The sequence below is a fragment of the Sus scrofa genome, chromosome 8 (genome assembly GCF_000003025.6).
Source record: "Sus scrofa isolate TJ Tabasco breed Duroc chromosome 8, Sscrofa11.1, whole genome shotgun sequence".
NCBI classification, from domain to species: domain Eukaryota; kingdom Metazoa; phylum Chordata; class Mammalia; order Artiodactyla; family Suidae; genus Sus; species Sus scrofa.
The window spans coordinates 70,308,710-70,321,197 of NC_010450.4; the positions used below are offsets into that span (position 1 = coordinate 70,308,710).

The following is a 12,488-nucleotide window of genomic DNA, read 5'->3' on the forward strand; positions in this document are numbered from 1 at the left end:
AATTCAAAAATATATAAAAAGTATCATATACCATGATCAATTAGGATTTATTCCAGGAATTCAAGGATAATTCAATATCTGCATATCAATTATTGTGAAACACCACATTAACAAAACAAAGATAAAATCATATGATCAGGACCATAGGTGCATAAAAAAGATCTGATGAGTCAACATGTAGAAGTGATAAAAATTCTCAACAAAATGGGTATAGAGGAAACATGCCTAAACATAATAAAGACTACATAAAACAAGCCCATGATAACATGATACTCAATGGTGAAAACCTGAAAGCTTTTCCTCTGAGATCAGGAACAATACAAGCATGGCTACTCTCACCACTTTTATTCACATGCTATTGGAAGTCCTAACCACAGCAATCACACAAGAAAAAGAAATAAAGAAATCTGAAATGAAATGTAAAAAATAAAACTCACTCTTTTCAAATGGTATGATACTATACATAGAAAATCCTAAAAAGTCTACCAAAAAAATCATCAGAACTAATAAATGAATTCATTAAAGTTGCAGGATACAAAATTAATATGAAGAAATCTATTTCATTTCTATACACTAATAATAAACTATCAGAAAGAGAAATTAAGAAAACAATCTCATTTATAATTGCATCAAAAAGAACAAAATACCTGGGAAGAAATTTAACCAAAGAAGTAAAAGACATGTACTCTGAAAACTATGATACAATAGTGAAAAAAAAATGAATAGGATACAAATAAATAAAAAGACCTTGTGCTCATTGATTAGAAGAGTTATTGTTAAAATGTCCATACTACCCAAAGCAATTTACAGATTCAATGCAATCCCTACTAAAATAACCATGACATTTTTCACAGAACTAGAACAAATCATCCTAAAATTTGTGCGGAATGGCAAAAGACCCCATATAGCCAAAGCATGCCTAAGAAAGAATAACAAGACTGAAAGTATCATATTCCCTGGTTTCAAATTATACCACAGAGCCAATAGTAGTCAAAACAGTACAGTACTGGCACAAATACAGACACACAGATCAATGGAACAGAATAGAGAGGCCAGAAATAAACCCACACTTACATCAATTAATCTATGACAAAGAGGAAAGAATATACTATGGGGAAATGACAGTCTCTTCAATAAATGGTATCGGGAACACTAGACAGTTACCTGCAAAAGAAGAAAACTACGTCATTTTCTTGCACCATAAATAAAAATAAAGAAAAAATAGATTAAATGCTTACATATATGACCTAAAACCATAACACTCCTAGAATAATGCATAGGAAGCATGCTCTCTTTCTCTCTCTCTCTCTCTCTTTTTTTTTTTTTTTTTTTTTTTCATTCAGCATATGGAAGTTTACAGGCTAGGGGTCAAATTGGAGCTGCAGCTGCCAGCCTACACCACAGCCACAGCAACTCAGGTTCCAAGCCACATCTGTGACCTACACCACAGCTCATGGCAACACCAGATCCCCAACCCATTTAGCAAGGCCAGGGATTGAGCCTGCATCCTAATAGATACTAGTCAGATGCATTTCCACTGAGCCACAATGGGAACTCCAGAAGCATGCTCTTGACATCAAGCCTTCTGCACATGGAAGGAAACCACCCACAAAATGAAAAGGTAATCTACTGAATGAGAGAAAATATTTGCAAATGATATGTTTGATAATAAGTTGATATTCAAAATATATAAAGAACTCATAAAACTCAATAGCAAAAAAAAAAAAAGATTATAAATGGGCATAAGACCTAAATAGGCATTTTTTCCATAGAAGACACTCAGAGGGACAACAGGCACATGAAAAGATGCTCAACATCATTAATTCTCAGGGAAAAGCAAATAAAAACCACAATGAGGTATCACCTCATACCTGCCAGAATGCCTATTATCAAAAAGACAAGGAATAACAGGTGCTGGTGAGGATGTGCAGAACTGTTAGTGGAACATAAACTGGTACAGCCACTATGGAAAACAGTATAGATGTTCCTCAAAAATTTTTAAATAGAATTATTACATAATCTAACAATTTTACTTCTGAATATTTCTCTCTAGAGAAAATGAAAACACTACTTGGAAATCATATATGAATTCTGATGTTCACTGTAGTATTATTTACAATAGCCAAGACACAGAAGCAACCTAACTGACCATGGATAGATGATTGGATAAAGAAGATATGGTATACACACGCATGCTTACAGACACACAATGGAATACTACTCAGACATAAAAAGGATGAAATTTTGCCATTTGTGACAACATGGATGGACCTAGAGGGTATTAATACTAAGTGAAATAAGTCAGAGAAAGCCAAATACCATATGATTTTACTTAAATGTGGGATGTAAAAAAAAAAGAACACAAATCAATAAACATAACAAAACAGAAACAGACTCGTAGATACAGAGAATAAGTAACACATGAATGGTTACCCGAGGGGAGAGGATGGGGAAGCAGGTGTGTTGTGGAAAGGGGACGAAGAGGTACAAACCTCCCAATTACAAAATCAATAGGTCATGGGGATATAATGTGCAGCATAGGAAATATAGTCAATAATATTGTAATTACTTTGTATGGTGACAGGGGATAACTAGACTTATCATAGTGATCATTTTATAAAGCAAAAAAATATCCAATCAGTGTATTGTACACCTGAAGCCAATATAATAAGTAAACTATATTTCAATAAAAAGAGAAACAATAAAAACAGTAGAACAGTCTTACACATTTTAAACACTTAAAAATACATAAACAAGAGTTCCCATTGTGGCTCAGTGGGTTAGGACCCAACCATGAGGTCTCCCACGAAGATGCAGGTTCCATCCCTGGCCTTGCGCACTGGGCTAAGTATCTGGTGTTGCCTCAATCTGCAGTGTAGGTCGCAGAGGTGCTTGGATCCAACGCTGCTGTGGCTGTGGTGTAGGCCAGCAGCTGTAGCTCTGATTTGACCCCTAGCCTGGGATCTTCCATATGCCACAGATGCAGCACTAAAAAGAAAAAAAAATATCCCCACAATACATAAATAGTTCAGTTACGTAGGGTGCTCAAAAAACACCTGAAGTTTGCTTGTATCACAAAGAAGTAACAGAGGAAGGATTACAGAAATTGGATAGAAAGTTGTCACAGCAGATGTGGATAAATGGAGCTTCTAACACCAACTTAACCAAGGTGGCTGGCAAACATTTGCGACATTTGTGCCTTTGGTATAGCTCAGCTCATCTCAAGAGCTTTATACATTTTTCATCTAGTGATTGTCTCAGATGAAATTATGTGTGAGCAAACACAAAATTCCTATGATGTTTAAACTCTTCCTTTATGTTGGAATAAATTCACATTTTTAAAACAAGCATTCAAATAAAACTACATTCATCTTGAAATGACCACACTTGCATCTTAACCTAAACCTTAACTGTCATTATTAAGTACCTGACATACTCTGATTATATTAGGCACCGGAGATCCTGAGGTCTGAGGGTTATAACAACCCTCATTTCTCTATCTACATTTTAATAGGAGTGTCAAGGTCATAATTCAAGGTCCTATGGTATGGTGTTTTCGAGTTCTCCCAGACAGACTTATCATTGACTTTGTTCTTTTCTTTATCAAACCATAAATGGATGGAAAACCTCGTGACTATATTTTCCTTCCTAAATTCGTAATCACTATAAGATGGCTTTTTCCAAATATTACCGACGTACAGTACTAATGTTTAGAATCCTGATTCTTCTTCTATCATAATGACTGGTTCCCTTTTTTTTTTTTTTTGACCCCTTTAGGGTCAAAAGTATTTAAATGGTGCTGCAGGAAAAAAAAAAAAAAGTTTGGCTTCCTTCAGCAGTATAGGGTGGGCAAAAATCATGCCAAACTACAGACCTTCTAGCAGCAACAACTTGCTTAAGAATTAACAAAACACTTAATAGGAGTTCTCATCATGGCTCAGAGGAAAGGAACCCAACTAGAATCCATGAGGATGCAGGTTTGATCCCTGGCCTTGCTCAATGGGTTAAGGATCCAGTGTTGCTGCAAGTTGTGGTGTAGTAGGTCATGGATGTGGCTCAAATCCTGAGTTGCTATGGCTGTGGTATAGGCTGGCAGCTACAGCCCCAAGCCTGGGAACTTCCATATGTTAAAGGTGTGGGCCTGAAAAGAAAAAAAAAATTTTAATGGAAGGAAGAGGGGAATTCCTGTTGTGGTGCAGTGGAAACAAATCTGACTAGTATCCATGAGGATGTGGGTTCGATCCCTGGCCTTGTTCAGAAGGTTAAGGATCTAGTGTTGGCGTGAGCTGTGGTGTAGTTTGCAGACATGGCTTGGATCCTGAGTCGCTGTGGCTCTGGCATAGGCCAGAGGCTGTAGTTCCAGTTTGATCCCTACCCTGGGAATCTCCATATGCTGCAGGTGCAACCCTAAAAAACAGAAAAAAAAAAAAAAGAAGTGGCCAATAGGAAGTCAATAAGAAAGAAGAGTCAGACTTAGTATATACTAGATGGTCCTCAGCTTGAGCCTAACACATATTACCATCAGAGTTCAGACCTGTCTACGTGGGCTGGGCAAAAATATGTGTCTATAAACTGGTGCCTTGGGAAGACTGAAATCCATTCACTTGAGGGACTAAGGAGCCTTCTCTGAGTGAGCACACCTCTGGATGCTCCCCACACCTGATCAAAACTGATTTATCCTCCAGTGGTTTCCATGTGCATGGCTAGGGAAATATACAGCAGGGAGTAAAATGCAGTAACAATTCATTTGTTTGCCTTGCTATCATCCATCCCCTTCTGAAGATAGCATCCTGATTTTGCTTTGGAATACCATCCTCCTCCGTCTTCATTGCACCTGGTTTAGGTGTACTCACCTCATCTCTAACCCCAGGGGCAATCAGAGAAGCCATCACCCCAGGAGTACTGTTAACTGAGAGGCCAGCATGCTGTCTAATCCAGACCAATAAAAATCAGCCCTGGGACTTTTACAGGAATTATCTGGAAGGAAAAGTTCTCTCTCACGCTCTCTCTTTTTTTTTTTTTTTTTTTTTTTTTTTGGTCTTTTCAGGGCTGTACCTTCAGCATTTGAAAGTTCCCTGGCTAGGGGTTTAACTGGAGCTGCAGGTGCCAGCCTACACCACAGCCACAGCAACATGGGATCCATGTTGCATCTTCAACTTACATTGCAGCTCACAGCAACACCAGATCCTTAACCCACTGAGTGAGGCCAGGGATCAAATCCATATCCCCATGGATACCAGTCAAGTTCATTACCCCTGAGTCACAACGGGAACTCCAGAAAAGTTCTCTTCTTCAGATTGCATTGCTAAACAGAATGAAATCTTAGATTTTTCTAGAGGCTATCTGCACCACCACAGGACAAGAGCCTACGTGAGAATGAAACTACACCAGAGAGAAGAGACACATGGAAGAGATTCCAATCTCTGATGACAGTTTGTGATGCCCTGATCCAAGCCATGTTTGCAGTTTTTTATAGACAATTTTTTTTTCTTTTTAGATATATACTCTCGGCATATAGAGGTTCCCAGGCTAGGGGTCATTGAATTGGAGCTGCAGCTGCTGACCTACACCATAGCCACATAAATGCCAGATCCGAGCCGAGTCTGTGATCTACACCACAGCTCATGGCAGCTCCAGATCCTTAACCCACTGAGAGAGGCTAGGGATTGAACATGTGTCCTTATGGATACTAGTCATAATCATTAACCACTAAGCCATGAAAGGAACTCGAGTTTTTTTATAGACTTTTGAAAACAAAACTAGCCAATGCATTTCATTGCTAGCTTAAACACTGCCCATCTTCCTAAACTATGAAGTTTACTCCAAGATTAAAGTAGAAAGTTCTGAGTTTTTTGCTCCTTATGTTTATTAAAGCATAGTTGACCCAACCTATTATTTTTTAAATGACAGAAGTATTCCATTAAAAAAAAAAAAGCTTTGGAGGATCTGGATATTAACACTGCAGCCAGTAACCTACATGGCTGCACTGGAAAGGGTGTTTTCTAGATGTATTCAGCAATCTTAGATAGATTTTCTGAAAAATTAGTTTATAACTTCATAAATTTGTGGCAATTTAAAACTTGTGATTCCATAAACCACTGGCTCCCATAAATCAGTTTCGCTGTCTGCCAGAATTGAGCTTTGCCAAATGTTCTTTTTTCCCCATTTCATGTACAGAGCTCCATTGTTCTGCCATAAGTTGCCAGATAACAAAAATCACTGAAAAAAAATTTTTTAAGCACTATTCCTGGAGTTTCCGTCTTGGTACAGTAAAAAAGAATGCGACTAGGAACCATGAGGTTGCGGGTTCAATCCCTGGCCTCGCTCAGTGGGTTAAGGATCCAGCGTTGCCATGAACTGTGGTGTAGGTCGCAGATGTGTCTCCGATCTGTCGTTGCTGTGGCTGCGGTGTAGGCTGGCAGCGACAGCTCTGATTAAACCCCTAGCCTGGGAACCTCCATATGCTGTGGGTGTAGCCCTAAAAAGCAAAAAAAGACAAAACAAAACAAAATAAAAAACCACTGTTCCTCATTTACTTAAGAAATTTGACTCACATGCTTATATAGAAAAACTTCATGATGAAAAAAAAAATCAGAACAACCTAAAATCATGAAGCATGCTGAAATAAAGTAATTGTCTATTAGGTCCCACGAACTAAACTTGACAATAGAGCAGTTGAGAGCAGGCTCTCAACAACACATAGAGAACCAGGAGTGGCAAGTAGCGGCCACAAATCCTCAAATGTTAATAGATACTTAGGTGCTTAATTAAAGATCAGCTTTATCATAGTAAAGCTGCAAGTGATCCAAAATAGTGGTGTTTCTTTGGTGAGAAACCCCCCAGATATAAAAGCAGGAAATCATCAATGTTAATATAAAGACCATCATACACATTTGAAAGAAAATCATCAGTCTATTTTGCAGTTTCAAAAAGAAATGTCTTAACTACTTAGAATGGAGAACTCAATCACAGGGTCAAATTAAAATTACTCAAAAGCTTCCTTCAAAGTCAATTTCAGGATCTTCTCAGATGGTAAACTGGATATGACTGGAGGATATTTTTAAAGCCCTGAATTGCGCATGAAACCACAAACTGAAGCCAAGCTGAAGTAAGTGCCTTTATAAAACAAGTCACAATTTTTTTTTTTTTTTGGCTTTTTGCCATTTCTAGGGCTCCTCCCACGGCATATGGAGGTTCCCAGGCTAGGGGTGGAATCAGAGCTGTAGCCGCCAGCCTATGCCACAGCCACAGCAACGCAGCATCCGAGCCGCATCTGCAACCTACACCACAGCTCACGGCAACGCCAGATCCTTAACCCACTGAGCAAGGCCAGGAATTGAACCCGAAACCTCATGGTTCCTAGTCGGATTCGTTAACCACTGAGCCATGACGGGAACTCCAAGTCACACTTTAATATTAACCAAAAGATTGAAAGATTGAGCTCAATCCACTTTTTTTTTTTTTTTTTTTGGTCTTTTTAGAGCTGTACCCATGGCATATGGAAGTTCCCAGCCTAGGGGTCAATCACAGCTGCAGCTGCTGGCCTACATCACAGCCCCAGCAAATGCCAGATCAGAGCAGCGACTGTGACCTATACCACAGCTCATGACAATGCCAGACCCTTAACCCACTGAGCAAGAATGAGGCCAGGGATTGAACCTGAGTCCTCATGGATACTAGCCGAGTTTGTTTCCACTGAGCCATGACGGGAACTCTCTCAATCCAATTTTGTTTAACCTTAAAATTCTATGGGAGCAGAGGATCTAATTGTTGCATGTTATGTTACTGAATTTATGGATGATGTTTGTGATGACATATATTTGTGAACTGCTTTATGGTAAAACAACTAAAGACATTTTAAAAGAGTTTGTTGGTATCCTTGGTATTGGTGTTAAGCGCAATGATTACATATATGTGTGAAATTTATGACACCAAATTTCTAATGGGCATAGCCCACATCAGAGCCAGCATGCACTGTAGCTCAAAGTTTGCTTCACGATTTTCTCAGAGTGTCATATGGGTTGGTATAAATGTTAACATTTATGAAAACAAAATAAACATTACAGTTGAAATTTTTTAGACAAATGTGTAATAAAACAAGAAGTAATAAAACTCTAAAAATTTTTTTATTCATATGCCAGAATAGAGAATCACAAATGCATATCAATCTTTAAACTGAGAAATGAATAACTTTTCTATATGAAAAATAGTTATTAAAAAAATAACTGCAACATAGAATTTTTTAAAAATAAAAAGCAAAAATGAGTCCATGGATTATCTTAATAATACGAAGCTTAAAAGTTGGCTTAGTTACTTAATATTTTTAAAACTGTTCAACTAATATAAATGCTTTCATGAATAATAAATTTGATTTTGTGTAATTCTAGCCATTCATTTTAGGTTTATTTCTACCAATGATAGCCTAATGATCAGATTACTTGAACTACAGATTTTAGTAATTTGTGTATTTCTTATCTAATCCATCAGAAACGTGTAAATTATTCTCATCAGATCCATTAGAGTTGCTCCACTATCGAAATCCCTATGAGACAAAAAAAATCTTGCTTATATTTATTCACATAATTTTAATCACCTTTCTGATGCCATTTCTCCCAGAAAAATGTTTGTGGTCTTTTCTTAATTTATCCAGCAGATCTAGCATATGAATTTCAAACCTCAGGATGATATATTTTGAATCCCACTTGCCTTGGTTTACAGCTTGGATGAAACTGTTTTATGAATTGTGAATATCAGTAGTTTTTCCATAATCAAACAGGGCCTGGCAGTAATCAAAGAAAATTACCAACTTCCAAGGAAATCTGGGTACTCTGAATATCTGTCTTAGTGTATTGACTATCATATTCTTTAATGTAGCCTCTGTATCAATGGCTCTCAAATTTTGTGTGCATAGGAGTCGTGTGGAGGGGGTGTTTATAAAAATGCAGATTACTAGAACAGATCCAACACAGATCAGAATTCCAGGAGTCAGTGCCCAGGAACTGATATTTTAAACAGTAATATACACCTTCCACAGCCCCAAGTAGTCATAGAAACACACCACTGGAGATTTTTGTTGGCAGAGATGAAAAATAAACAATTCCGTCATGGCTCAGGGGAAACAAATCTGACTAGCTTCCATGAGGATGCAGGTTTGATCCCTGGCCTTGCTTAAAGATCTGGTGTTGCCCTGAGCTGTAGCGTAGGTCACAGATGTGGCTCAGATCCTGTGTTGCTGTGGCTGTGGTGTAGGCTGGTGGCTACAGCTCCAATTAGACCCTTAGCCAGGGGACCACTATATGCCGCAGGTGCAACCCTAAAAAGACAAAAAAAAAAAAAGAAAAGAAAAAAGAAAGAAAGAAAGAAAGAAAAATAAACAATACAATAATATACTTTGCAAGAAGAATATTGCTCCTACCTCTGTTATTTTTTCTTTATGTTTTTGAAAGATGGGGGGAAAACCTGAAATAGTCAACACCAGAGATAGTCAAACAGATTGCCTTTAAAACCTCTTGTTGAAACTACATGGATAGAGATGGTGATATAGCATTTAGCCACAAGAATTTTTATTTTTATTTTTTGGCTTCAAAATTACATAAGTACATTTGTTCCAGCTTATTAAGCAGCAGCATGAATAAAACAGGAAACACAAATCTAACTGCTGTTAAAATCATGTGCCATGGCTAGTCTTATGTATCATCCCTGTAAAATTTTTCATATGCTAATTCTTACTAACATGAGACTATCAGACAAAAATAAAAAGGTGATTGGAGTCCCTGTCGCCAGAATAAATGAGAGGAAAAAAGTCCCTTTTAGTACAAGTCTGAAATGTTTTGACAAGTCAACTGATGCCAAATCCTGTTGTGCTGGCGCTAGGAATGTTCTACCATTTCTTTCATGTTGAATCAGTACTTTTTCAGCATATTCATTTCTGTAATTTGCCTTTCATTGCCAATCATGTTATCCAAGGAGTATCTTCAAAAGTTCAGATGGCTATTTAACTATCAGTTCTATTTTGAAGTTCTTTGAAAAGTTTGAAGTTCAAAGTAAGACAGGTCATAGTTCAATAACACCACTTCGGTGACAGTGTTCATTTACCACTAACACAGCTCGGAAAAGATCAGGCATTTTCAGGGTGGTATGGCCATAGACTACCACTAACACAACTCTGTCACAGAAAACCTATGTAGTATGAATTTGCTGTGTTTCCCACTTAGCACAGCAGCAGAATCTGATGCCATCCCTGGAGTTCAAAATATAGCTTCATTAGGTTCTTTTCTTATGGTTTCTTTTGTTTGTTTTTGTCTTTTTAGGGCTGCATCCGCGGCATATGGAAGTTCCCAGGCTAGGGGTGGAATGGGAACAGTAGCTGCTGGCCTACGCCACAGCCACAGCAATGCCAAACAGCACGATCCGAGCCGCAGCACTGATACAAGCAGCCTCTGAGACCTACACCACAGCTCACGGCAATGCCGGATCCTTAACCCACTGAGCCCGAGGCCAGGGATCGAAACTGCATCTTCATGGATGCAAGTCAGATTCATTTCCACTGAGCCACAATGGGAACTCCTCCTATGGTTTCTGATATCACCATAATTGTATCAGTTTTATGTGAACATTTTAACTTGGAAAAGAATTTTTCTGTCAGAAATTCCTCCCGCATAACTGAACTCAGAAGAAATGGATCTTACCAGATATCCAAAAGAGTGATCCTGGAGTCACAGAGTAGAAGGTAAAGCTGCTTTCTACAATGGGAAGAAAAGGAGAGCTGGTTGGGATGTGTAACGGTATACACACACACACACACGTGTGTGTGTGTGTGTGTGTGTGTGTGTGTGTGTGCGTGCATGCCCCCGCATGTGTATGCGTCTCAGGCATATATGTATGTCTCAGGGCTTAGGATGTTATGATCTCATGGGCACATATTCAGAGCCCTGAGCTAGGAAAGCTCTTCTCTATTTGCGAACAACAACTAGAAAATTTCTCTCAGACAGTCAAGATCTGAGCAGATGGAAAAATACCCATCCCAGACTGTAATCAACTTGAAGAATCAACTTTCCAGAATCAACTTCAAGAAAAAAGAACTTGAAGATACACCAAGCAAGGACATAGGGGTCTGCAATCACATTACTCATTGCATAAGAATCTCAAGCTGAGAAACTGAGTGTGAGACAAGAAAAGAATCAGACCCCAGGGCCCTCATTGCACATAAGCAGAGTTCCTCATAATGCCTTACAGAGAAGTCTCGACTCCAATGACATGTGCTAGCTTTCCAGAGAACATATTTCTCACTGAAGATGGCCTCAGAAATCAAAATTATAGCACACTTAAAGAATTTCAGACAGGAGAGTGTCCGCAGACCCAGGAAATGTGAAATTGACACCTAAGTAATTAGAGCACTTGTGATCTAAAACACTTTTTTTAAAAGATGTAGTTTAGGAGTTCCCGTCGTGGTGCAGCAGAAATGAATCCAACTAGGAACCATTAGGTTGCGGGTTCGATCCCTGGCCTTGCTCAGTGGGTTAAGGATCCGGCGATGCTGTGGCTGTGGTGTAGGTCGGTGGCTACAGCTCCGATTAGACCCCTAGCCTGGGAAGCTCCATGTGCCGAGGGTGCGGCCCTAAAAGGACAAAAGACAAAAAAAAGATGTAGCTTAAAATGTTCAAATCGATAATAGAAGGAATCATAAAATAAGAGCAGGAATTGGAAAATAGACAAGTGAACATCTTAAATGCCATCTGTAGGATAAAATAAATTCTGTAGGTAGATTAAACAGTAGCTTAGGCACAACAAAGCCAGAATTAGAGAAATGAAAGGAAGATCTGAAGACATCATCTAGAATATAGCTCAAAGAAGTAAAGAGATGGAAAAAAAAAATGTCCAAAATTAGTCTAAAACAAGTTCCAGAAGGAAAGGAGAGGTTAGAGAAAACATTCAAGAAATAGTGGCCAAGAACTTTCAGGACTGGAGCAGCACTGGAATCTTCAAATTGAAGATGTATATCTAGACTTGAGAAAGATGAATAAAAACAAATCTACCCTTTGACAAATCACAGTGACACTAAAAAAAAAAAAAAAAGAAGAGTTAAAAGCTCTTAAAATTTGCCAACAAAAAAAGGCATGTTGCCTAAAATTGTCAGTTAAAATGGTAGCGCATTTCCCCTCGACAAAAACAGATTATATAAGGAAACAATTTTCAAAATATTTAGGTAAAATCAATGTTACTATAGAATTCTACACTATTTAATAGTAAGAACAAAATAAAGATATTTAGCCAAAAAGGATATTGAAGTTTTTCAAGAAATGTACTGAAACTGCTTGAATATAATTTAGATTACAAAAATTCAGTGAAATCCTGCATAATTTTTCTTTTCACATCATATAATTGTAAAAATTAAGAATGTGTATAAAAGAATATGGTTAACTATTAATAATATTAAACATTTATGCCTTAAAGATGAATTCTTTTCTGTAACAAACATAGTTTACAAT

The 12,488-nt window shown here is 38.0% G+C and overlaps 1 long non-coding RNA gene across 1 annotated transcript in view; it reads right to left on the minus strand.

Moving 5' to 3' along the window:
- The window catches only part of LOC106504692, a 41,771-nt gene continuing 30,000 nt past the window's right edge, over positions 718 to 12,488 (minus strand). The window contains exons 2-4 of the long non-coding RNA XR_002346708.1: positions 10,689 to 10,742; positions 9,416 to 9,459; positions 718 to 1,164 (exon numbers count right to left, since the gene is read on the minus strand). This is a non-coding gene — a long non-coding RNA (uncharacterized LOC106504692). The remainder of the gene's footprint in view (positions 1,165 to 9,415; positions 9,460 to 10,688; positions 10,743 to 12,488) is intronic.